Source organism: Tyto alba, unplaced genomic scaffold (genome assembly GCF_018691265.1).
Source record: "Tyto alba isolate M040663 unplaced genomic scaffold, T.alba_DEE_v4.0 Super-Scaffold_8, whole genome shotgun sequence".
NCBI classification, from domain to species: Eukaryota; Metazoa; Chordata; class Aves; order Strigiformes; family Tytonidae; genus Tyto; species Tyto alba.
In genome coordinates, this window is record NW_024881329.1 from 17,192,872 (window position 1) to 17,218,579 (window position 25,708).

Genomic DNA, 25,708 nt, shown 5'->3' on the forward strand with positions numbered 1-25,708 from the left:
AGGCTGACTGCACTTCTGAACCTCAGTTTACCCCAGTTACTGCTAAGCTACTGAAATGATTGGAAATTTCTTTTAAAATGCACACTCAAATTCCTTGTAGTTTTACACTGGGTTTCTATAGAAATTAAGAGCCTTGAGAAATCACTCTGTTCTTTTCCTTTGGGGATACATACCAGATATATTTTTCATACCCTGGTCTCTCATCAGAAATTAATTGCAAAAGAATGCTCTGGTTATGCTCTCATCAGTACATTCAATGTTCAGTAATCCTTGAATATTCAAGTGTGATTCCTGTTCTTCCTCAATAAAATATTTCTGCTTTCCTGCTTTTGACTGTAGAAAAAGTGGATTTAAGGATGGTGTTAAACAATATACCTAAAATACTGATTTTTTTTTTTTTCCTCTCCCTGTACAGAGCTCTTTTGAAATGGAAACTATTATCTGCACTGTTGTCTTTTTAGTCTTTGAGTACTGAATTTCTTAGTTACTTCAGTAGTATGCATAACTAATATTGTATGCTTAACTCACCAGTCTGCCCACAGCTACTGTCTTTAAGCCTTTCAGAGGCTCTACCTTCAACCTAGTCTTTTACTTTTGATACCCTGCATGACTTAGAGGTACTTTTCCCTCTTGGCTTATCATAAAAGTGATTCTTCCCACTCATTATCTTTTGTATTTTCATACTGCTTCATCTGGAATGCAAATATCCACCAGGAGCCCAAATCTGCCTTTGAATTTCTGAGTATCACACAAAGGGTGGTCAGAATTGATTTTGAGCAGAGAATAGGGGTTTTGACTAACTGACATTTTTCATAAAAAGTGCTGTGAAATCTACACCTTTTACTTGAAAACTTAGAAATCAAAGAATGAATTTTTCTAGGCCAAAAGGAGAAACAAACCAACAAACAAATCCTTGAGGCTTGGGGGGGTTTGTTTCTTGTTCAAACTGACATTTCTTCTCTTTGCTTTCACGGACATGTTTTTTCGGTCCATATTTCTACTTAAACTTTTACCTCTTTGGGACATCTTTTGCTAACACTTCAGCATGTAGGCAGTTCATGTCACAAGGAAGTCCTTGACCACTCCTGCCTTTTTGCTCATCATTCTGCTTACATTCTCAGTCACCGCACATGCCAGGATATGAATCAATGCATGCTAAAGCACTTTTGGGTTCCTTAAGTATAAAAGGATCCATAGAAAAGCAAACTCTTCTGTTCCCTGTGATCAGCACTGAGAAATGCTTTTGTAACAGTCTGGTGGAATTTAAGTGATTTATTAAATACAAACCCTGTTACCAAGTAGTGTATATGGAACAGATTCTCTCAGTCTTGGGAGCATGAAGGGAGAACACAGCTCTGGAGCTGCCAGCAGTACAAGGTGAGAGCAACTGAGCTGTTCCTCAGCTCACCAAAGAGAGAATTGCCACCTCAGGGCCAGTGTTGTGGGGAGGAAACACTGAACCAAGTGGCCCCAGTGAACAACAATGCGAAGAAGGGGCTCTTGCAGGTGCAAGCTCTTCTGTTTCTGACTGTGTGGGGCACTATGATCGTTTTGCTTAAGACTCAAAAGTTAGCTCTGTACAGGGTTCCCAGAGATTAAATAAATTCAAAATGACATGCCCTGCATCCTTAGGGGTCATACCATTATGCATACCATTTTGTGCAGAACATTTGTTTATGATGAGATCTTTTATTGATGGCATCATTAGTATCTAAATAGAGAGGGAAGATTGATTTGCTTTGACAGAGCATCAAATATTTTTGTTAGAGTGTAAATTCAAATTGTCATCCATGCAGAGAACTGTAGAAAAATTAAAAAATAAATTACTTTTTTTTTTTTTTTTAATAAATTAAAAAAAAAAACAAAACAAAACCCAAGCCTGGGAAAAAAATTGCTTGGAACCAGATCTACTCAAGTTTGAGGCAAGTTTGTAGTCTGAAGCACAAATAATGAATTAAATCACTACCCTGGTTACTTACTCATTTAGCAAAAAGTAGTTTTGATACAATTCTAAAAACAAAATCTGAATTTATTTCAAACTGTTGCCATCTTGTTATGACAAATACAGGCTCATTGAGGCATCTACTCATGGGACTTCAGGTACTTCTAAACTTATTTTGTATGGATGACAGGATGAGTTTTTTAATATTTATGCTGTGATGGTAATTCTTTTATCCTACTATCAGTAGTTTCAATAATTTGGTTCTCATCCCAAGCCATATATCAGAAAGTCTGTTTTCCTTCTTCAGATTCTTCTTCTATCATTTCTAAGCAGTATGGGAGTTAGATGAGGTAGAGAGAGGGGGATGTACATCTTTAATACTGAGATGATATTATCATGCAAAAATTATGTATGTTACTTCTCCAAACACAGAGTTTGTCAGTGATGAAATTTGTTGTAAAAACTGTTGGAAAAGTAAGTCCACAATTTTGTTAAATATGAATTTGAAATCTGAATTTCTACATTTGAAACTGGATTTTATCCAAAGACATAAAGCTTTAACCAGGCATATTAATTTTATTTCACAGATTTGCATTAAATTATATGACTCAAAAAGTTGGACATAACTGGGAAGATCTTGGGCTTAACACTGTCTCTGCCCTGACTTACTTTTTCTGCTTTGTTGTACCAGGCTGGAGTCTCAAAGTTCAGTTGCTCTGCACAAGTCTATGAATGTACCACAAATTTCACGAGTCAAATTTACCTTGCTGGAGCAGAACAACTCTTCAGATTACTGTGATTAGTTTTATTCCTACATTTTACAGGATTTAGGTGGGCTACTTCTGGTATTTCTGTGTCACTCTGTAGTGTGCAGGATAGTTTTCCTTTCAGTCAAACCCTATAGGAGAAGTACTTGAGACATTCAGATACACAGTCCCCAGTTACTTTCTGTTAGGACCTGTTGCATTAACTGTCTTGAAGGAGAATCCTTTAGCATCAGCTCCTGTTTCTCCCATATGTGAAAAGAGGAGAGTTCCCACTTTTTTGTAGTTCTGGATTTGGGGGATTTATAGGTGATAAATTCCATGTAAATCATTTGGTGTGAATGAATGATTTAAGCTAGTGTGAATATTATATTTTTCTTTTTTAAAAAATGAAAGCACTACTTATTTAGACATGTTGAGGCAGTTGTTTGGGTTGTGAAAGGAAGCGCTCTCTTCAAAGCTGGTTTAATGGCCCTTGGGGCTACACAAAGATGGTAGAAAAGCAACAGGGGGTGTATGCCAAGATTGAGAAAAATATACATTAAAACTGTACTTAAAATTACTGAATTAGTGTTTTTGTTTATTCTGCTAAGATTCTTTCCTGAGCATATCTGACTTGTACTGACTTGAATTGTCCCTGAGCAGAAGCCATCACATTATTTTCATCACATCTAAGTCACATATCTTTCATACAGAGAGAGTAAATGTCGCTTGTTGTTTGGGTATGAGGAAAGTGAGCAGATTTAGCAGGTTTTGCTCAGATGATGTTTTCTGGTGGTTCCCTTTTCTTCAGGAATGAGGGCGGGTCCTCTATTCATGGAGAAATATTCCAGCAAAGTCCACCTGTTGACTTCACCCCAATATCACCTGTTCTTTCTGTAAATCAAATCCAATATGAATTACTGATTTGCTCTATAACAGCCTTGACACCTTTTGGGCCAGTAAGAGGTGAGGATACGTAGTACCAGTCAAAAGATCCTCAGCAGTATCAATGCCTCTGGGCATATTGGATCATAGGTTTCATTTCTTTGTGAGCTGTCAGATAAATCTCGTCATGGCAATTTTTCCTCAAATTTTGTAGTAAATAGCATGTATCTTATCTTCTTATCTTCCTGTGAAACAGTAACGTGGAATAACGTTCAGGATCAATCTTGTACTTAATGAAAATGACCTGGCAATATTCATTTGCCAGATCATTCTCACATATTTCAAAACAAAACCAAACAAAAACTCCCACCAGTGAAACACTTAGACTGAGTTTATCCCTGGGGAGATGATGAGAAACAAATAACACGTGACAGTTGTTAATCACATTGTGTAATATATTACTGGAAGGCTCTCAGACACTGTAGTGAAGGGCATAGTATTCAGAATAGAGTAACTTTGATCTGAGGTTCATTTTGGGTTATGCTGTGGAAAAAAAAAAAAAAACAAAAAACAAAAAAACCCCAACCAAACGAAAAAAAAAAAAAAAACAAACCAAAACAAACAAACAAACAAAAAAAAAACAAAAAACAAACCCAAACCCCAAACAAACCTTGTTCTGTTACAAAGATAAAAACAACTAAAGCCTTCACAGTGAACTTTATGAACAGGTGTTTCTGTAGAATCTAGGAACATGCAGAACCTGGGCAGCAGGGGTTATAAGCACATCAGTAGCATGATTATCTGCAAGAGTTAAAAGCAAACTAATAATTTGCAAATTCCACAATATTTTCTTACACATTCATTACTGTTTATTGTATATAATAAACTAGATTTATTAATAATTCATTAACTTTTCTTCACCATTTCCTATTAGAACAAAATTTCACATGCAGTCAATTTACCAGTGCCTACTGTAAGCTTTTGGTAACAGAATCTGAGAGTGACAGAGGATGTCAGCGGGAAGGCGCCTCCGGTCGCCTAATCCCACCTCCTGCTCAGAGCAGGTCCAGTTACAGCAAGATGCTCAGGGGCTTGTTGAGTTTTTAATCTCTCCATGGGTGGAGAGTTGCCAGCCTCTCTGGGGTCCTGCTGCTCAAGTGCCTGACCACTCCTGTGGTAAAAAGTTGTTTCTTCCTATCTTGTCTGAATTTCCCATGTTGCAGCTTGTGCCCGCTGCCTCTCCTCTGACCCACGGGCACCTCTGAGGAGAGCCTGGCTCTGTCTTCCCTACACCCTCCCATTAGGTTCAGCACAGACCACTGATCTTTTACTGAGTTTCATTTGACTGATCCTTTCGTTTAAAAGACACCAACTTTTCTGGTTTCTGCCCATATAACACAACTTTCTTCATTCTCTTATTCATACCTCTACTACAAAGCACTTCTGGAAAGGAAATTATGAATTCTATAGAAAAACTAGACCTGAGAAATTAATTATATACTTCCAAAGCTGCCTGAATGATATGCTGGAGCATATCAGTTAGGATTTTACTTCTAAATCACTTTTATTTTAATTGTTCTAATATAAGTACAACTGTCATGTGAGTGATATGCTCCAGTTAAGTGATGGATGCTTCACAAAACAATGTTACTCTAACAAATTACTGATTGGGCTAGCATTTTTCAGAAACCAGTATTGTTTTAAATGTTACATATCCTTAAGACACCAGGTACTTTCTTTGGGAATTTTGTATTGATTGACTGTGAATATTATTCTTTTTTCCCCATGTGATTGTGGCTACTAAATCGCACTTGAACTTGAGATTCATTTGTGATGAGAGTTTTGGAAGATTAAGTCCAACAATGCCTTTTGAAAATGTGCTGTATGCTGAAGGAGGTAGGGCACAATCCTTCCCTTGGTGAGGGGTATTCACAAGATTACATATGAACCAGGACTTTCATCTTTCATTTCTCTAATTCTTAGATGCTCAAAGGTGGAAAAATATGCAGATATAAGCCTGTGGCAGATGACCATCAGTTATAAGCCAGAAAGCCCTCGCCTTGTTCTTTGCCGGTGCTGCAGTGGGAGATAGATGGCAGTGCAAAGCGAAATGAAGAAACATAATTTCTCGCTGCTTTCATTTGATCTGCTTCCTTTCTCACATCTCTGTGTGTGGGTCGAGGGGGAGGGGAAGGAGGGGGAGGAGGGGAGGACGAGGGTGGGAGTTTCCTTCATGCTTCAGCAGTGGTGCTGAATGTGAAGGAAACAATAGTTGGTCTGATTCCAGGCATTCACTTGGGCAAGGGCTGTTTGAGGAGTGAGTGCAGGGCCTGTGATTCTCACAGGTACCGTTGCCATGGCTGGGTTACCTGTGTGGTACACAGGAACAGATAGAACAGTAGTATGCAGTTAGGGTTCTGTCCTAAATTTCATCCTCTGAGTTTTTTAGGAAATAGATTTTTTACCGCTGGACCAAGCACTCATTTTCAAAATAAGGCTTACCACTCAGCTACCAATATGACACTTTCTCTTCTTAAATGAGAGTCTTAGTTTGATCTGGGAGTACTGAAGGTGTACGTTGCTTTCATGTGCTCAAGGGCAATATGGAAAAAAAGACCGAGTATTGTAACAGGAAGAGATATGTACCATTGAAAAGGAAATGAATGTAATCAGCTTGCTGGTAGTTGCACCACAAACCGACTGAGCACCACATTGCTTTCTCTCACGCTGGCTATGATTAAGAGGCCCGAATTACAGACAACTGCTTCGGAAAAATGCTAGGGCACACATCCACTGACAGCTGAAGACAAAACAACCAATAGTTCCTCACCAAAAATAATTACTGCCTACCTCTGCCTGGCAGCAGGCAATTTTTTGATCAGCTTTTCTCTTTCCACATGTTTTTCTTTCTCAGAAAGATGAGCTTGATTCCTAGGCATGGGTTGTGATTTACATGGGGCAAAATCATGCGAAACCATGCTATGTTTTATGATATCTCAAAATAGTTTGAACTTATTGTGATTTACATTATGCCTTATATATACTATGTGAAAACTTTAATGGTGAAAAGGGTTTTAAAAGTGCTATGACTAGACTACATGATTTACAATGGCTTAGACATGAACATAACAGTCCAGATATTGTCAAATCTTATTTGGAATACCCAGGCAGTCTCTCGCTTGCAGAATGGATGTGGGTAGCTAATAATGAGCTACTTCTTGAGATTATAAGAGTATCTTCTTTCTAATAACAGCAATATAAAATTAAGTCTTCTCACCTATTTTGCTGCATTTGGCTGCAGCTGGCATTGTGATTTACTGAAAATGAGAGCAAAATTCTACCTGAACTTTATTTGAACTTTTACAGGTTTCATTTGGGTTAAGTTCAAAGGCAAGTCAGACAAATATTATTTAAGGCTTGATTGTTTGTTCTTGACACAGACCAGAAATAAGGGATGGAAAAGAGCTGCACCATGTTAACAGGTGACTGGTGATGAGAGACTCTGCTGCTTAGAGATCCTGTCTTTGTAGAGACTGCTCTTCACTGCTAATATACCTTCGTGGTTTCCTCATGTCTCCTTTCAACTCTGCGCTGATCAGCCTGGTCCTTCTGAAGAAGCAGCAGTTGGGAGGCTTGGTGGAACCGTTCCTCTCTCATCTGAGCTATAAAGACTACAGTTTTGTGCTAGTCTAATGCAGGAAGCCAAAAGGTGTCAAAGAAGAAAAGAAAATATCTGTTCTTCCTTCCCAGCTTCTTCTACCTATGGTGTGACTGACTGTAGCTGAGTAATCCTGCCCGCTCTTTTTAGTGTTTTTTAAAAGAGAGCCTTTCTCTTTCTTTCCCCTCTTGTGCCTACTTTTTATTATAAATAGTGTTTGAGGAGGAAAAGGAGGTGGGAGAAGGGACGTGGGGAGGAGTGTGTGTGATGCAAAAAGCTAGCTCTAAGATAGCCATCTCTTTGGGAGGGGCTTGTGAAGAACAGAAAAAAAAAATGAAACCACATGCAAAATGATGCCTTTGTTTTTCTTGGAGATTTTTGTATTATTTGAGATTAATGTTTTGGCTCTGTTTGGGTGGGATAGTTTGTGTCTGTACATACACAGAGAGATCAGGAGAGCACATTACGTAGCAGCACAGGGACCATGCCCAGCCACGTTGCCCGCTTGCACGAGGCAGCGGATTCTTTATCTGCTACATCACTCCCGGCTTAGTCAGACATACCCTACAGACAGCAGACTACATAATCAGTTGCTGTTTTGATTTTGAGGCTCTGGGGCCTAGCTGACAGCTGGCTTGTACTATAATGAGACAAATAGCAAATGCAGCTAACTCAAAGAGGATGCAGGAAATAAAGGAAATATATGTAGTTTTAAGGATATGGATGACAGGGGAGGAATTGTTGATATGACTGTGAACTCGTGTGATATATTTAGAACCTTGAAGTAAAACTGTAGTTCCACTGAAGTCAATAAAAATATTGCCATTGAATTCACTGGAAACATTTTTTCTGTCCTCTGTCAGAGGAAAGTAATAGTTGAAAATATACATCGACAACACTTTCACATCTCTGTCTCCAGGGAACAAATGACACTGTACTTCCATAATGCCTACGCACAGGCATACATCTTTCTAAAGATGCTGTCGTGAAGCCTGAAAACTCTTATTTCTTCTTTTCTCAGCTTCCAGGTCAAGTCTTGGGTCAGGTCATGGGTTTTACCACTGAGGAGGAGGAAGGAAACATGTCCTACTCACTCCAACCCAAGCAAGTTTTTCTGGTTTTTGTGTTTTTTGTTTTTTTTTTTTTTTTTTCTGTAGGGGTGGTGTGTTTTGGAGTTGGGTTTTGTTTTGGTTTTGGTATGAGTTATGTTCTCCCTTCCATTTTAAAAACAAAACAAAGTGCATATAAGTCACATACACAACCACCTTCAAGTTTACTTGTGTGAGATCCCCTAAACCTCTCTGCGGCAAAGGAAAGGCAATAGTATTACAAGTGAGCAGAAAGCATTTTTTTTTTTTTTTCAAGTACCTGAGTTCTTTAGATCTGTCCAAAGCAGGCACTAGTGACTGTTGTGTTTCATACCAATATCAAACTGTTTTTAGTATCAGTCACTTGGATGTGGCGCTCCACTCTAGCTTTGTCTCCTGTGGTGTCTTCTTGGGAAATATTAACTGAACTGACTTTGTCATTTTTCCATGGCTGCTCTCTCTGCAGGATGTGCCCTGTGCCAGATGGTTGACTTGAATTCTCTTTACATAGTTAAGAATCACTTTCTTTTATTATTCATGACTTGTTTCTTCCATCTCTCATGTTTCTCAGTTTTTCTCTTTGCTTCATAGACGGATAGTCATGCCAGGTTGAGATGAGGCTGTTATTTCATCTTATATTAGGAAGCCATGTTGGGGTAAAAAGCGTATCAGAAGGACAGAGGGCATTTTCTCAGATTCCAGTGCTTTTAACTTCCAGAGGCTGTGTTGCAAGAAGATGTATAGAACTGTTTTTTACAACCATGCTGTCATTTTTAGGCTGTCTCTAAGACTTTTGTCTGCAATAAGTGAATAAATAAATAGGAAATTTAAAATAAAATACATGGGAAGTTAAAGGATCTGTAAGTTTTCAGTTAAACAATTGAGTTGTATAGAAGTACACTCATTATATATGAAAATCATAACAACTCTCTCTGTCAAGATACAGAGCTTACATGGCTCAGAAAGATCAATAACTGCATGTAAAGCTGGCAAGATGAAAATATTACGCACTCAGTTGCGCATGAAGAACAACTAGGTATTAAAAATCAGACTCTGACATATTTGTTAAAAACAGATCTAACTCCATTGAAGTCAAGTGTGCTGATTTTCTTTGGATAAGGATCTATTACTTTAAGTTTATATTCAATATAAACATCATATGCAATAATAAGTCTTAGAAGCACATGCTCAGATTGTTTATTTGATTTATTATTTCATTTAGTGTAATGCTATTCCATTTAATTCCATTCCTGTATTTCTACTTCCTCTGTAACAACCTTGTAAAAGTGACAGGGAGGCTCAGATCTTTGCCCAGCAAACAATATATATTATTTGCTACATGAAAGTGGTGCACAACTCTCTTAAATGTTCCCTAGCAGACTCCTATTGCATTCCACAATGTGCCTGCACTTGAACCACCTCCATTCATATCAGAATCTTTTTATCCCAGCACACACTGAGCAAGCTGCTCTGAAGCTTAATTCTCCTGACCCTTCAGTGCAGTCGGATATTGTCACCTAATCCCCTTTTTTTCCTTCTGTCCCATGTGTGGTTTTGACTTCTTTCTCTTCTCAATTCCTTTTTCCTCTTCCCTTTTTCTTTCTTTCTTGTTCTATAAGCCTCTCTCCAGGCTCCACATTCCAGAATTCATCCTTGCATTAGGGCTGCAATACAATGCTCTCCCAGTGTTAAAGGATTAGACATTAAGGAGACTGTGGCAACTCCAGCCTTACTATATGCACAGGGGGGACATAAGGGGATGGAGGAGTGCTTGCTAAAGAGTAAGGAGACTGGGAAACAAGGGGGGAAAATGGCATCTCAGCAAAACCAGAGTGGATGACAAAGAGATTTATGTGAGGAATAGTAGTTGTTTCTGCTCAGTTTAAATACTCAAAGTTGTCTCTGGAAGACAGTAAACCAGTTGGAAAGCAAAGCAACATTACACAGTGATTGGTACTTTAAATGCAATTTTTATTGTAACTTCTGTCTCTGAGAAATAGCCAGTTTGAAGCACTCATGTGGTGACATGCCATTCCAATACATGGGATGAGAGTGTTATCTGAAGTGCCAATGTTAATCAATATTGCATAGATATTTTTTTTCATAGATAATTGTACCTCTGGCTCCCAGATATCCAAAGTGCATGCTACTCCCAAAGGAGGATTCTGATGTCTTAGCTTCCAAATATTTCCTGAAGGTTGGTTTTCATTTGTTTTCTTGTTCCTGAAGGGAGTGGTCTTTGTTAAACATCTCCTTCACTTTCATTATTGGATTGGAAACAAGTGCATTACTTTTCAGTGTACACAGGTTCATAACAGTGTAGAAAAACGTATTTCGAAGAAATTAAGGTTAATTCCTTTCTTCGCCACCACTTCACCCCAGCAAAAGTAATTCTGTAAAAGCAAATTTTAGGATATAATTGTGTTCCATTTAAATTAATTAAAAATCTCCAGAAGCTACTTAAGAATGAAATCCTTGAAGCAGGGTTTTTTTGAAGCATGCTAAACAGATCCTGTAGTGGAGCAGTAATTGTCTGTTAGAATCTGTAGTATGAGTCACAAAACCCTATAGAAGGGGTTTTGTTTTCCATCAAGGTTGTTCTGCTTATTTGTTGATAGGGTGGGAAAACTAAATTGAAGAAGTAAGTTTTGCATTTTGTATTGGAGGCGGTGAAGTTCGTGGTCATCTTAATCTATTACGGAAGTGAGTTCTACAGTCGTGGGCCAGCTGCCGAAAAAGTTTTGTCACCCAGACTCATGAGTCTCGCCCTTGTGGCTGACAGTTTCATTGTTCCTGAGGAACGTAAGTGTCATGGAAGGTCATGGTTGCATTATTATTATTCAGCTACATTTGAATAAATGTACTTGGCTCTATAAAGAATGCTACAGGCCTACTTACCCTGCTGTACCCCACAGGCATGTGGTGAGGCTTAAAAATTGTAAAGTGCTTTGAGTTCCTTGGAAAAAAGGAACTATATGAATGCAACAGATTCCCATTTGTTCATATAGCATCTGGTCCCACATCACTGATGTTATGATATACGGGATCAGACCCAGAGTGCTGTACATGTGTGTGATTATTCTCAAAAATAAATGGAGATATGGCCCCAACCTGAAGGTCCTTACAGTATAAAGAACTGACCTGGCAGCCTACCAAACATACCTTCTGTAAGGCACTGAGTAGGCTTTTTTGCTCATCAGCTTGCAAGTTTTGAGTTAAAAATACACCAAGCAATTAAGAACTGAGATTTGGACCAGACAGGAAAAAGAACACAGACTGCATACTGGGAGAATGAGCAAAATCAGTGCTGTAGGAAGAAAGATTTAAATCTTGAAATTATGGTTGTTTTGAGCGCAGAAGTGATGTTTTACACTTGGATGCATCTGCATGCTTGTATGCTTTTTGTTTCCTCATGGAAATACATAATGAGATTTTGATGAAAATAGAATGAACAAAACCCAGAGTAGTAGCAGTAAGACAGAGAACATCATTTTAATAACGAACAAATACTAGATTAAATTAGTAATTCTGGCTAGATCTTCACCATGTATCAACTGGCCCAAATCAAGGAAGATTAGTGGTTTCTGGTATTTTATTCTAGCTGTAGATTTTTATGTATTTTTTTTTCCCCAAAAGAAAGCAAAACTCAGACACAAGAGAGACATTTATACCATTTACATGTGGACATTCTAGTGTCAGCAGGGTGCAGTTAGCTGCCTACATGGATTAGGACCAGGCCATGGCATTCTCCAATGCACAGACTCTGCAGTGGCTTTCAGGCTTTCGTCTCCGATGTTCTCCAGGACCAACGTAAATGGAAAGTGGGTAAAATGTGGAATTAATACTAAAATAACACACTGCTCCATGCAATGAAATTCAAGGCTTCTGTTTTCCACATAAAGCCTCTGTTCTTCATGGTTAATAAAAGAAAGTGTTAGGTCTGTTGATAGTGTTCACAAAAGCTGTAAGAGCATAGACACTATGTAATAATTAGCCCAAAAGAAAATGCTCAGAATGACACTATAATTTTCCCCACCTGTTCCCCAAACTGTCAAAAGGAAACATGTCTCTTATTTCACTCTGAATAAGATGTAGTATGTTTGTGGTTTGGGAGATGATGGCTTGATTCTCTGTGAGTTGAAACAGCTGGCTGCTGTGGTGTGAACTGAAGCTGGGACTGAGATCCATGTACCTGCCTTGTTTTTAAGTGTTTGGTCTTAGGGAGATAAATCTTTGCTTACTGTAATTGAATATTCACCAGTTGAATAGGACAGGACATTACTTTTAATGTATTTTAATATAACTTTGAAATGTCAAATATGAAAGAAAGGATGCAGCTAATGAAAACTTCAAAGACATAAGGAATAAAGGAATCAACAGGTTGAAGATTTTTAAGAGAAGTTTATCTAGTTATTCAGATGTTCCTCACACATGTTGTTCCAAACTATTACTGAAAAATGTGACGAACTTGCTGTGTGTAGATTTTTTTCTTGATGCAAAAATCCATTGCCCAGTCTCATCTCCCATTTCTTCTTATTTCTGGGAACGCTGTAACTCAGTATCAACCATGTAAAATTATTCCATGTCCTCCTATCTGCCTTTCCCACCTAACTCTCTCATCTCTTCATACTTCTTTACCTACTTTCTATCCTGAATTTGTTCCTGTAAAAACATTCACCAGCTTTGCAGACTGGTAACGTTGGTTTAAACTGCTGGTGCAGATTGCCCCAGGAAGAAGTAACCTGCTGAGGGTGGTGGGAAGCGTGCCCAGGCCACCATAGTGACATGGAGAAACTGGAATCTCCTTAGGCCTCCCCTTGTCTGGGGCTGCAATGAAGCCTTGCTTGGGATCAGTCATGCCACAGAAAGAGCTATCTGGTTGTGTTTTGACACAGTTGCTTCTGGTACTTCCTGGAAAACCAAAATTGTATGGTCTTGTGAAAAGAAAAATGGAAGGTGAATGACTGGATAGTAAAGGATAGATTCTGCTTCAGTTTACATCTTCTACATATAGCTTTCATATTTTCCAAGCTTTCCAGGCTGCTAAAATCTTAGGGAAAAAAAAATTTAAGCTAGAAAGTGTTTATAGTCTTTGCTTTGTGCAAATCCTAACCGTTCCTGAAAGATCTATTCTTACTTTTAAAAAATCCAGCGAGCCTTTAGTCCCCGTTCCAGTTTATGACTTATTCTTTTTATGCTATCTCCCCAAAACATAAGAAAGAAAAAGAAAAAACAACCACCAGGCTGAGACTATTCCCACATGTTGATAAATTGACTCAAAAAAATTGAGAACAAACTGGATCAGCCCTCTAAGAGATGGGAGTCTTTACTGCTTTACTCTTAAGAGACACTGGGAAATCATTTGGCATTATTAAAGACACCAACCACAAAAAGGATCTGTAAAAATATATATTTCCAGTTTTTCATCATCTGAGATTCTGTAGTTGCTAGTGGTCCATGAGTCACTGCTAATATTTACATGTAATATATTCATTTGGATAGGTGCATAACAGAGTAATCTTCAAGAATGAAATAATTGCTACCCATAAGAAAAAAATGGTGGTTTCATATGCTGACATATGTAATCGAAACATCTCTTTTACTTGAAGCAGATCTTTTAAGTTGTAATCATAGATACAAAATATAGCAGATATGTGAGGTCTGTCTCACCACTATATTAGTCTGGCGTTATTCAAGAGCAACTCAGCTGAAAAAGCTGGAGTAACAGCAGCATGAAACTGAACATTCTGCCCATCAATGCAGCTCTGTACTGCCTCGTGACCTGCTTAGTCATTTGCACCACACAAGGAAGAAGCACAGAATTACATATCTGATTTTAATTGTGGGATTTCAGCAGATATTTGTGGTACATGAAAAGACTATATAGTGTTGTAGGCAACAGAGAAGCTGTCCCACCGTCTTTGTCAAATGCTTTAGCTGAAGGAGTGTAATTTGTTGTCTAGGAATGGTATTTACTAATGGTGATGGACTGGATTTCTTAGTGCAGTCAGTGTACTTTCCAATGTGTGACCCTTCTTGGTCAGCACTGGAATTCAGGTCTGAGACAGGTTTTAGGACAGCTGTGGAAATAAACATTACCAAGACATTAGAAAACACAATATTATCATATCTTGCTTTGTGATTTTTGGAAGTAAACATTAATAAGCAGGAGACATAATTTTATATAGTAAATCCGGTCCAAATTCTGATGAGTAACATTTTACATGCTTTTGGCAAGCAGAGGAGTAGGTTCCCACAAAATTTTACATCTCCCAGTTTCTATACATATGCATGCCATCTGTACCTTCCATTGACAGTGCTCCCTAGTAAGTGGGCAGAATGGCATTTCAGTGGCTTTCTTCCTGCAAATGTTCAAAGTTCCTAAATTATCAAATCTCAAAAAAAAAAAAAAAATGCAGCTGAAAAACAAATATCTAGAAAGTCAGAAGTTGATTCAACATTTCCTATTTATGTGCACAAAAATGACAGTTTAATACACTTTTTCCCAAAAGAGGCAAGAGTTTAGTATGTAGTATCCCCATAACCACTCAGCACTCTCCAAGCATAAACTCAGTAAAGCTTATATAAACTAACTGCAGAACCTCACAGCTGCTGCAAAATTTTGTGGGCCAAACTCATTTGGTTTAAGTGGAACAAAAAACATGAAGGTCAAAATAGGGGCTCAGTCTGACCCTTCCTTTTTCCAGATAATATATGGGGCCTTTCTATTTGCCTGATGTACTTTAAGTCTACATAGTGAAAATGCAGTCCATATCCCTGCGAAGTTAAGTAGTATATAAACAGAGAAACATGCCATTTTATCACTGAAGTGAAAATGTATGGGTGAATAACTGTTTTGAGTTACTTCTAAGCTGTGAGGTTCCTGGCTGTTTCTTTTAGTCTGAGCTGGAGTTGTCAGCAGGTTGTCTTATTGTTCCTTTTACTATTTAACTTGAGAGACTTCATCTAAAATGCAGCGCTGGTGTGTGTGCATAAGCTAGACAAATAAATATCAATCATCTCCCAGATGGTGATAATATGCCCCATGGGAATGCAGCATAGACTTACTTTGACACTTCTGCCTGTGCATACGCACATACATCGCATTGCATTTCTGAGCTTTCACAAAAATCCAGCATCTTTTGCTCATCTAAAGCTGTGCATTCAGTTACACTGTATTTCTTGTGGACAATGTGCCACTGAATATAGTCTATTGTTTGGTCCTTTTATATCTGGATGTCTTCCTCCTCAGAGCTAGGTCTTTCAGATTTTGGCGCTTGCTAGTTTATTTTATTCTATTGCAGCTTTTATAAATTTGATTTTGAGTGTTTAATCCAGAACCCTGAATCTGGATCGAGGCATCTCTGCTCGTCATAAAAAGAATGAGGAAAGTGAACTGCCTCAAACTGAGCCTCGTGGTGGAGAGTGTCCTGAGCAGACAGACTCCTTTGCTGGTCAGTAGGAAATCAATTCTGCAGCTCCTTCTCATGGGTTTAAGTGCCTAACTGTGAGCTGTAGTGAGGTATTTCCCTGAAACCTTTCCTGGAATAAGGTACTTATGTCATTTTCTTGGAAACTATCATGGCGATCATTCCTTTCTTTTAAAGTATAGCCAAGAAAGTGCTGCCAAGCCCTTTTATGCAGTATTCACAACCCCAGAATATGAATAGCCCATTCCCTGTTCTCTTGGCTGGGTTTCAGGCCCATATGGCCCAAGTGCCCTGAGGATCCCCTAACCACTAAACCATGCTTGGAGCAAGGAGCACTTTTTATCCCTCCTGTTGAAGCCATTCTATTTTGTAGAAAAGCCTTATGAATTTGCTGGACTGGAAAGGCTAAGAGAAGGTGTAGTAATGACTAATTGGAGTCCTTGGGTGGCAACAGTGGGGAGGACCTGGGTTCTAGTTCCTGCATTCCTGCACTGGTGACTGTTCCCACAGTTTATAATGAACAGTTGTTGGATGAGAAGTCACTGAACGTAAGCAGATGATAGGCCTCTTTTCTCTTACACAGTGTCCTAATCCCAGACAAGAGGCTCTGTCTCCATTTTTTGGCCTCATGAAATAGTCTCAGTAAGAAAGTCAAGAGCTTACCCATTTCTTCTTGACACACGAAGCTTGGTAGGCAGCTCCCATGGTGAGAAAAGCCATGAAAGAGCTCACCTTTTACCTGCTTTTGTGAATTTCTGTCCTTGTGCTTGATAAGTTTGAGCCCTGAGATCGGCTTCTATAAGAAGAGGCAACCTTGGATGGGGGGCAGAGAACATGTTTTCCTTTTCCTTTCTGTATCACTATTCACTGGGTTGCAAGGGCAAAGCACTTCTGACACCATGCAGCCACCCTTAATTTCCACACCCAGCAGACACTGGAACATTGAGATTGTTTAGAGACTTTGCTTAATGGACTTTTCTAGGAATGGTGCCTATGTTCATCTTACTGTGGTTTAGTTGTCGCTGGTGTGGCAAGTTTGGGAAGTGTTTGTATTACTGTACCATATAACTTCTCCAGTTATTGTCCTCTAACTTTCTGATGAAACTCCAAGCATTTCTATAAAAGGATTATTTATAATTATCGTTCATAAGTATGAACCAAAGATCAAACAGAAAAGGTTGTGAGACAAGTGAGCCACGAGATTTTTCCTTTCATTTTCTCAGAATATAAGGCTGGGAGCAATATATGCTTCAGTAGCCAGGGCAGGGTGTCAGCTGATTATTATTTGTATGTGATACTTGAATACATAGGCAGGAATGTACCTGGAAAATTCACTGATGCATCCATTGCATGGATGTATCTATTACTTAAAGATCAGTGTCTAAGATGCTCTTTTGCCATAAGGAGGAAGGTAGTAATTCTTTTTTTCTGTTTTCAAACAGAATCAGTCTTTCAGATTATACAAAAAGAAACATATTTTTACCAGTTGTTATGAGTGATGATAAAATGTATTTCCCATTATCTAGATCATTCAACCATTCTGCATTTATTTGGGGAAATGAAAGGGGAAGATGATCTCAGTGAATGTAAAGATACCCAGTCAAAAAAAACGGAGTTTTATATCCATGTTAGTAGGTCTGCTACTAGCTACCAGATTTATTTTTCTATTGTATTTTCTCAATTAGAGGAAACAAACCAGTATGTTAGCTAATTATTATTTTAAGAGAAAACCAAAGCTAGATGATTATTAATACTAAAGCAAGCAGCACTGCCTTTTAATTTCCATTGATGGGTTCATCCTTCAATGCATCTAATTGGTATAGCTCAACACTGGAACTGTCCTAATTTCCATCAGCTGAGGACCAGGTTTATCATACATTATCAAGGAATGTATGAATTGCTTTATAATTATCACTTTAAATCAACAGAGACAACAGCAGGTTTTTTCAGTTTACCATGCAACTTGAGTGCAAAATATGAACTGAGCTCTGCTACAGAGCACATGGTACTTGCAAAGAAAATAAAAGGGGTGGCAAGGAACTGCAGTTGGAAAGAGACTGCAAGTAATAAAAGAAAATAAAATAAAAAGAAAATAAATTTGCTTTGAGGTTTCTACTCAAACCTCTTCTTCTGGAATGAGGAAAATGATATCTAGCTAACATAGAAAAGAAGAGAAAAATATTTAAAAGGTTTTTTAAAATTAATTTGAGGAGTATTGATGGTTTTTAGTTCCTTTGGCTTTTCATTTCTTTTGCTCTAGTAGGTGAAATGCAGAATAGATCCCTTAGGATAGATTGCATTTACTCTGCTATTTTAGAGCAACTAAATTATTCTGAATCTAGTGGAAACTGGCAAAGTGAGCAGGGGAGGAAACTCCTGAAAGCATAATAAACTGGTAGATGAAGCTGGTAATTGAGTTTCATGTAAAATGATTGATGTTTTTACTGGCACAATGTTCTTGTATCCATCATGCAAGGGCTACTGAGCAAGGTAACATGCAAGACCTACCTAGAGGTTATACAAATGGCTCTGATTCATGAGGAGGGCTGGCTCAGAGAGGGACATGAGCAGGGGGTTCAAATCCCCAACCACTTAGTCTCTTTCCCTTCCCAGGGCGCTCAGCCTCCCTTGGGAGGCAGCAGTTGAATGATAGCAGGTAGCAGCCACTGTACGCTGTGGATACTCATGCCAGGTATAACTAGTAAGAGTTCAGGGACCCTCCATGGACAGCTAAGTTGTTCCCTCAGCAAGCTAAACATGCTGCCTTGGCAGTGTTTCACATCGACTACCAAGGAGTACAGCCATTCTGCTTTTCCTCCTCAAGTTTCTCCTCTCTGTCTCTCCAAGAGTTCATTAATCCCTTCTGCCTTAGCATTTCAGTATTGCTTGTGGCGTTACCTGCACCCTGAAGTTCTAACTCCTTCTCAGCAGCACTGCTTTCCACATTATAAGTCACCAGTTGTTACCTCTATCTCTTATTTTTTCATATAGTTGTAACATTTTATTTGGTCAAATGGGCCATGCTTATCCCTGCTCCAGGTTTTTCAGTCCAAATGTTCTGTTCTTACCTTCACTTACTCTGCTGGCCTCTGTTGGAGATATACATTAGCTGGGTTGGGTTTGTTTTGGTTTTAACAAACGTTAACAATTATTTCAAAATATTAATAATGATACTGAAAAAGTTTGGCTGTGGGGGAATTCCATAAAATGCCATCATGTCAGTTGTGATTCCCTGTTGATGGATTAAAAAAAGAAGAAGTATTCAGCCCTCTTTTAATGTTTTTAACGTGCTTTATTGTCATTGTGTGACACTGGTTTTAATCACAGTGTTGTACTGTATATATCTACAGAATTACTAGTAATGCTCATTGAGAATGAAATCAAGTTTGTCTGACATGACCTGTTTCCTGTTAAATACATTGAATGACATGATTTCTTTTTCCTTCTTCATTTACTTCTTAGTTGACTCTTGCATCAACCGATTCATTATTTTACCCAAGACTGAGGTCAGACTTACTGACCTGGTGCTGCCTGTGTCATCCTGCCTGTCCTTTTTCAATATAGCACTCTCGTACGTCATGGGAATCTTACTGATCTTCCAAGATACATTAAAAATGTGCCAGAAATTTTCTTCAGACAGGTCCTTAGGACTGTTGGCATCCAAGTCTGTGGGCTTCCAGGTTTAAACTATTTATCAGTAACTGATGTTCTTTACCATCCTCTACAGTTACTAACAGACTGGGACTATCATCCTCAAGTGCAAAAAGTACTTTGTCCTTTTTTATTCCAATATGGGATAGGAATATTTGCTGAAAGTTTATCTTATCTGCATCACTAACAGTGTTATCTTCTTCAAAAGACTTTAACCACTGGAAGCTTTCTCAGATTCTTAAATACTTAGAAATTATCTTCATATTAGTTACGTATCTCTCGGGTGTAATGTTTCTGATGCTTTTAGCATTTCTCTGCTCTTCATTGCTTTTTATATATATGTTGATTGGTATCTAGTCTCTGCTATCTCTATTTCATTCCCTCTGAAGCAACATCATACATGTGCGAAAAGAAACTGTATCTATATATTTGAGTTAAGGTCTCATTGGTCCATTTTAAGGTTGCCTTGAAACACCCAAACTCTTTACATTTTGCTGAAGGAATGCAAAAATTTGAAAGCTTTTGATCCACAGTAGTTACTGTGGATCATTGAAGAGTGAAGAGTAAGTCCACCACACTGAATGTGAGGAAGGCATGAAGGCTATGAGAAGGGAAGGTAACACTGTAGCTTGTCTGTAAGAGAACCAGGGTTGCTCCAGCTTGGTGGTTTTGGAGTAAATTGCTCAGATTTTGCTTGGAGAGTGAGAGCGCTACTGTTTCATTTATCTGCTTCATTAGGTTTAGACTATATTTGCCTCTGTTTGATTTTCTACTTGTGCTTGGAGTGTGTCTATCTGTGCTCTGTTTCACAGAGCCTGGAGTTTATTTGCCTGAGTTTGCTTTCCACTGCCTTTGGACTATGTTCGCACTGAGCTCTGTTTCATTCAGTCTGGACTTTATGGGCCCAAATTTGTTCCACAGCATTTGGACTATGTTTGTTTTGCTTTCCAGAGCCTGAGAATGTGGCTGTATATGGCTTGCCACTGCCCAGCAGAGTGTCTCTGTCTATATTGTGGTTAGCCTGAGTGTACTCTTGTGCTAGCTTGGCCTTCACTCGCCTGTCTGTTAGCATCTGCATTGCCCTGTGCCTTGCTTCTGCATTCAGCCAGTTTACAGTAAGGGGGAATCTGAGATAAACTGAGAGCAGTTTAAACTTTGGGTGGGTTATCAAGACCAGGGTAGCCTATTTGCTCTTTCTCAAACACCACCATGGAAATCCTACCAAAATGCATTGTAGCCTTGAAGACATGTAGAAATGCATTTCAACACATTGTTATTTTTTTCAACTGAAATCAATGATTAAAGGCTATGATGAAGAATGTTCCCTGTAAGCACACTAATATAAATGAAGTTGCTTGACATGAAGTATTACGTCAGCACAAAATTTGTCCCAGCTCTAGTACAGACAAATCAAATTTATGTGAGGTCAAAAGGGGAGTGCCTACAAAATTCCTGGCCAAACATGGACATCCTCAGCTTGCCCTATCTTTAATTAAAATAGAAAAGGAAAAATATTAACTACGTCCTGTAATTCTTGCTTCTTAAGAATGATGTTAACCGGAAATGCTGATGCTTTCTTACCTATCCAATATTATTAGCCTCCTTTTTAATTCTCATATTTCTACTTTGTCTATTTTCTTTTAACCTAAACTGGTTTTCTGTCTCTTAACTAGTGTGCTCCCTCAGCAATCACTTCTTCATCTTCATGTCTTCTGGTAAGTGTTTTGATACAAACACAAAAGTCCTTTGAGAGTGCTGTCTAGAACAAGTTGCCTCAGGTAGCTACAGACAATTTCTTACCTACTCAAGCAGCTTCTCTTTGCTTTTCACCCAACATGAGGTGATCCATTGCAGCATACAGTGCTCTGCTACATTCATCTTAAGGATTTTATTGTTTTGTGAGTTATAACCTTATATGCTTTTGCTAATGTATACGTTCATGTAAGGCAATTATTTCTAGTGTGTTATCTGTTTTCTACAAAAATTAAACACAACGCTGTTTTAAAAAGTAAAGGTTGGGTACTAAGTTGGTTGCATATACCAATGAAAATCACAAACACAGCCAATTTCATTTTGAAAAACATGACATATTGAAAAGAAATTGCCTCCTGTATTGTGGAGAACAACAGTCTCTGTCTGTATATTTAATATCTTGCAGTGGGAACTACTGTTGAACTTGCGCTAAACACCTAAGCTATTCCTCCTACCCCACGATAAATGGAGTATGTACACAAATTTGAAGTGATCGCATAAATAGATACATGCAAACCCCATTTTCCTTCCCACTTGCAGCTATTTATCCAGCAACAACAGAACTAGATAACCCCAAAGAATAACTTAAAATAAGAGGAGGGTTGGGTTGGATAAGGTGAATTATGAATGTAGTCAGAGGGACTGACACATTGGAACACAGAAGGAAAACAGCCAAGCTTCAGAGTTAACCAGCCTTGTGTCAGTGTTTTTAGAATCACTGGGACTAAAGAAAGACAAGCCTCCAGATACAGAGAATGGGCCATCTCTGTGGATGTTTAGAAACAATTGGTCCTACCTAGTGGCCAGGGGATGGACTAGTCAAAGCCCATCTGAATGTACCTTTTTTTTGTCTATAATCAGAGAAAGGGATGTGTGATCAGTTTTATTTTAGGTAGACAACCAAGTTGGGAAGGCAAAATATTGTGTTGTGATCTTAACATTTGTACTTTGTTGATTTTGAGTAGCTGATGTTTTTACTCTTCAGGGGTAAAAGAAAAAAGTGGCCATAAATGAAAGGAGTTGGGAGTTGGGAATAATTTTGGGGTTATATAAAATCTGCAAGATTTTAATATATTAAAATGCTAAAAATAGAAGTAGCAGTTCATGGATCTGAAACATTCACTGGACTTATCTCCAGCAAGTTTTTGTGATCAGCTTTAGACAGCTTGAATCTGGAAAAAAATGGAATACAAGGAGAACTGTATTGTATCCAGAGAGGAAAATAACGTATTGATTTTAGATTTTGAACATGTTACGTCAGGGTAAGAGTTTTTCCTGTTATGGGAAACTGATCATTTCATGGTAGGTCTTTAGATTTATTATAAGACAAAATAAAACTCCTGTAAAAGTAGGTGAATGAGAGTTTCCTCTTTAGAAAAAGGGGATGTGAATTCCTTCTGACTTCAAATTTCAGCTCAGCTAATAAAAACCTGCTATTACTGTGATATCACAGCTACTATCTGCAGGTAGAAAAGCAGTATGTTTATCAGCCCTTAAAATTACACAAGGGGAAGTGGGGAAAAAATGAACAGCAGCAAATGAGACTACCAGTGAGATTTTTTCCTAAAGCTTTCTTCTGTTATGGAATTCCCTGTGTATTTTTCCAGTGCCGTCATGAGCAGTTATCTGAAATCACACTGGGAAGAGGCTGGAGCAGAGCTGGATGGATCTGGCACACAGGTGATCATGTCGCCTCTTGCCAGTGTAGTGACTGGCACTTATCCAGGGAGAGGATGGGCAGGGCATCTGCTGTTGTATGTTGGGAGGAAAAGAGAAAGGACAAACCTCATCTTTGGGTTTAGGACCTACTACTTCCCCTGTCCAAGACTCAGGATTCAGGATGTTATTTAAGTATACTTTCTTGTGAACAGTCCAATTGATTTTGTTGCTCCACTTACATGCCTAAATTTAGGCATGTGTTTGGTTATCTTCAGACTTCAGTAAAAAGAATCAGACCTGGACAAGACAATGGTTAAGAATGTCTAGTTTGGGAAACACTGATACTGGTTCTTAGCAATAATTAGCAATGCTGTACCTCAAGTCTTGTTTTAATCACTATCAAACTGTGCTACCACTGTATTCAGAACCTTTCTATATAGCCATTTATCAAATCCATTTTCAAATATGTCTCAAAATCTAGTTTTGTGTACACTTTTATCGCTATTTCTTACTGAGGCAATAACATTTCTTCCACTAATTTGGGTCCTCAGCCTTCACAGCACTGGTTTTATTCAGTGAAGAGTAAGATTTTAGAGCACTTATTGACTAGGTAAAACCAGTCCCACCTTCATTGCTGAGGTTAACACTTTCAATGCCTATTTAAATTAGCCAAGGACCACTGGAATAGATTCAGTGGACAGACAACTCTTAGCTTATTTTTTTGTAATATTTTGTCTTGGCATGAAGTTTAGCTCGTTTGTTTGTTTCCAGGCCTCTAGCCATCAGTTAAAAAAAAAAAAAAATATATATATATATATATATAGCAATGAGACTCTCCAAGAAATGACCAAACAACCTAGGAAACGTGGCAAATACTACGGTTACACTAAGAGAAACACACTATGGTGTTTGAATCCAAAGGGGAGTAGAAAATAGCTCAGGTTGGCATTTCATGTATCCATCTTCTAAATAAAGCTACTTTATGTGGTTATAAAATACAGATGCAGGCAATTTAAATGGGTTGTTAATGACATGTTAGGTGAAATACAGTCCATTGCTAGCATCACGAGGGTCAACACCTTAGCTTGGTATTTCTACAGCATCTTTTCTGTGGTGGCATATACAGGTCTACATCAGTTGTGTAACCTGTGTGGAGCTACTGCAGAGGGCTGCTTCTTCAGTGGACATCACTGGCATAAACTCAGTTGCTCACATCAACCACCAGAGAGATTAGTCCCTTATCTGGTAACTGGCAAAATACCAACAAACTATTAAAAATAAGGAACTGAGAGTGGAGTTGACAGGGAGGAAAATGGATGTTTGTGCTAATATGCAATACTTATGCTTTGCATTTTAGTAGTTTCTGAAAGTTGTTGTTTTTTTTCAAAGTGCTTTACAAACACATATTAAGACATACTCCCTCACTGAGTGCTTAAAAGGCAAAGACAGACAAGAATATTATTATACCCATTCTGCACAGAGTAACCAGGGGGATTAGAAGAGACATTAAGTGAACTACCCAAGAGCATGAAGAGGGTCTGAAAAATATGGACAGAGTCTCCAGTACAATGCCTTAGTCATGATATTTCTTCCTTATTAGCTATTCTTTCTAATCAGACTTGGGAGTCTTTCCCTAGCCTCGAAAGTCCAGTAAAGATTTCACTGTGGATGTTTGTTATTTGACTGAAAAATAATCTTATTTCTGGTTTTCAAATAGAGAGCAAGTGTTGTCTAATGGTTTATGTATTAGGAGGATATTCTAATTTTCCACATGCTGGCTGGCTCTTGTTGCTATGAGATGTTTAGAGAATGCTCTTAGGAATTAAAAAAAAAAAAAAATTAGAGGGATCCAAACCTAATGATAAGTTAGACCCAGTGTTATATATTGTTTTTCCTCATTGTTTTCAATGGCAAGGAAAGAACAACTTACATGAGACTCTGCCTCACAGACCCTTGGCCAAAAGTCTGAGAGCTACAGTTTGTTCTGTGGGAAGTTGCAGCTGGGAGACGCGTACAAGAGCAGCCCCTGTAGACCAACCAGGGGATCCATGTGTGACTTCCAGTCTCTCCCAACAGTCTTGGTATTTGCACTTAAATGATTATTACTTAGGAATTGTGCCTTCGGCCTAAGCTGAAAAGAGTGGCTAAACATCAAACAAATGAGCAGCTGGGTTAAGAGTATACACACAGCACATACTTTAAATGTCAGTAACATACCATATTCCTGTAGTTTGGTACCCATTCGGTACCCATGGTAGTTTAATTTTACTTTTTCTTTGCAAGATCAAGTAGGTATCTTGACTGAATAGATAAAATGGAATAGTCTATACACTTTTTGGATTTCACAGGAGGAGAAAAACCTTGAACTGCTTATTTCTATTCCCTTTGTTTAATAATTTATTTTTATTACCACCTTTCTTTGTACTCTTAGACTTGAATAGCTATTGGTTGTGTTAGGTGAACTAATGGTGTAATAGGTCAGAGGATCAGAGACCTTCTGAAGGGCTAAGACCACCCAGCCCTCTCCTTTCAGATCTCACAAATTTAAAAAAGATATATTTCTTCAGGTTTTGGAAGGCTGTTTTCACAACTGCCAAAGCCAGGAAGGTCCTCCTTTGATTGACACAGATTATATTATAAATCCATTGAAAAATCCTGAAAAAGCTGAAACATTCAAAATTTTTTTTCTGCTGTTAAATCTGATGTGTGCGTAATATATTACTTTGAGTGTGTTAATATGAATGGGTAAGAGAAACAGTGAAAATGTCCCTTGCAACACATACACTGGTAAGCATATTAAGAGTGCTATGCAAGCTAAACTCAAATACTAGAGAGTAAAATTCCTGCTGTTTGGAGTCGAATGGCCTCAGTCTAACACTGTAGTCTAGATTAATCTC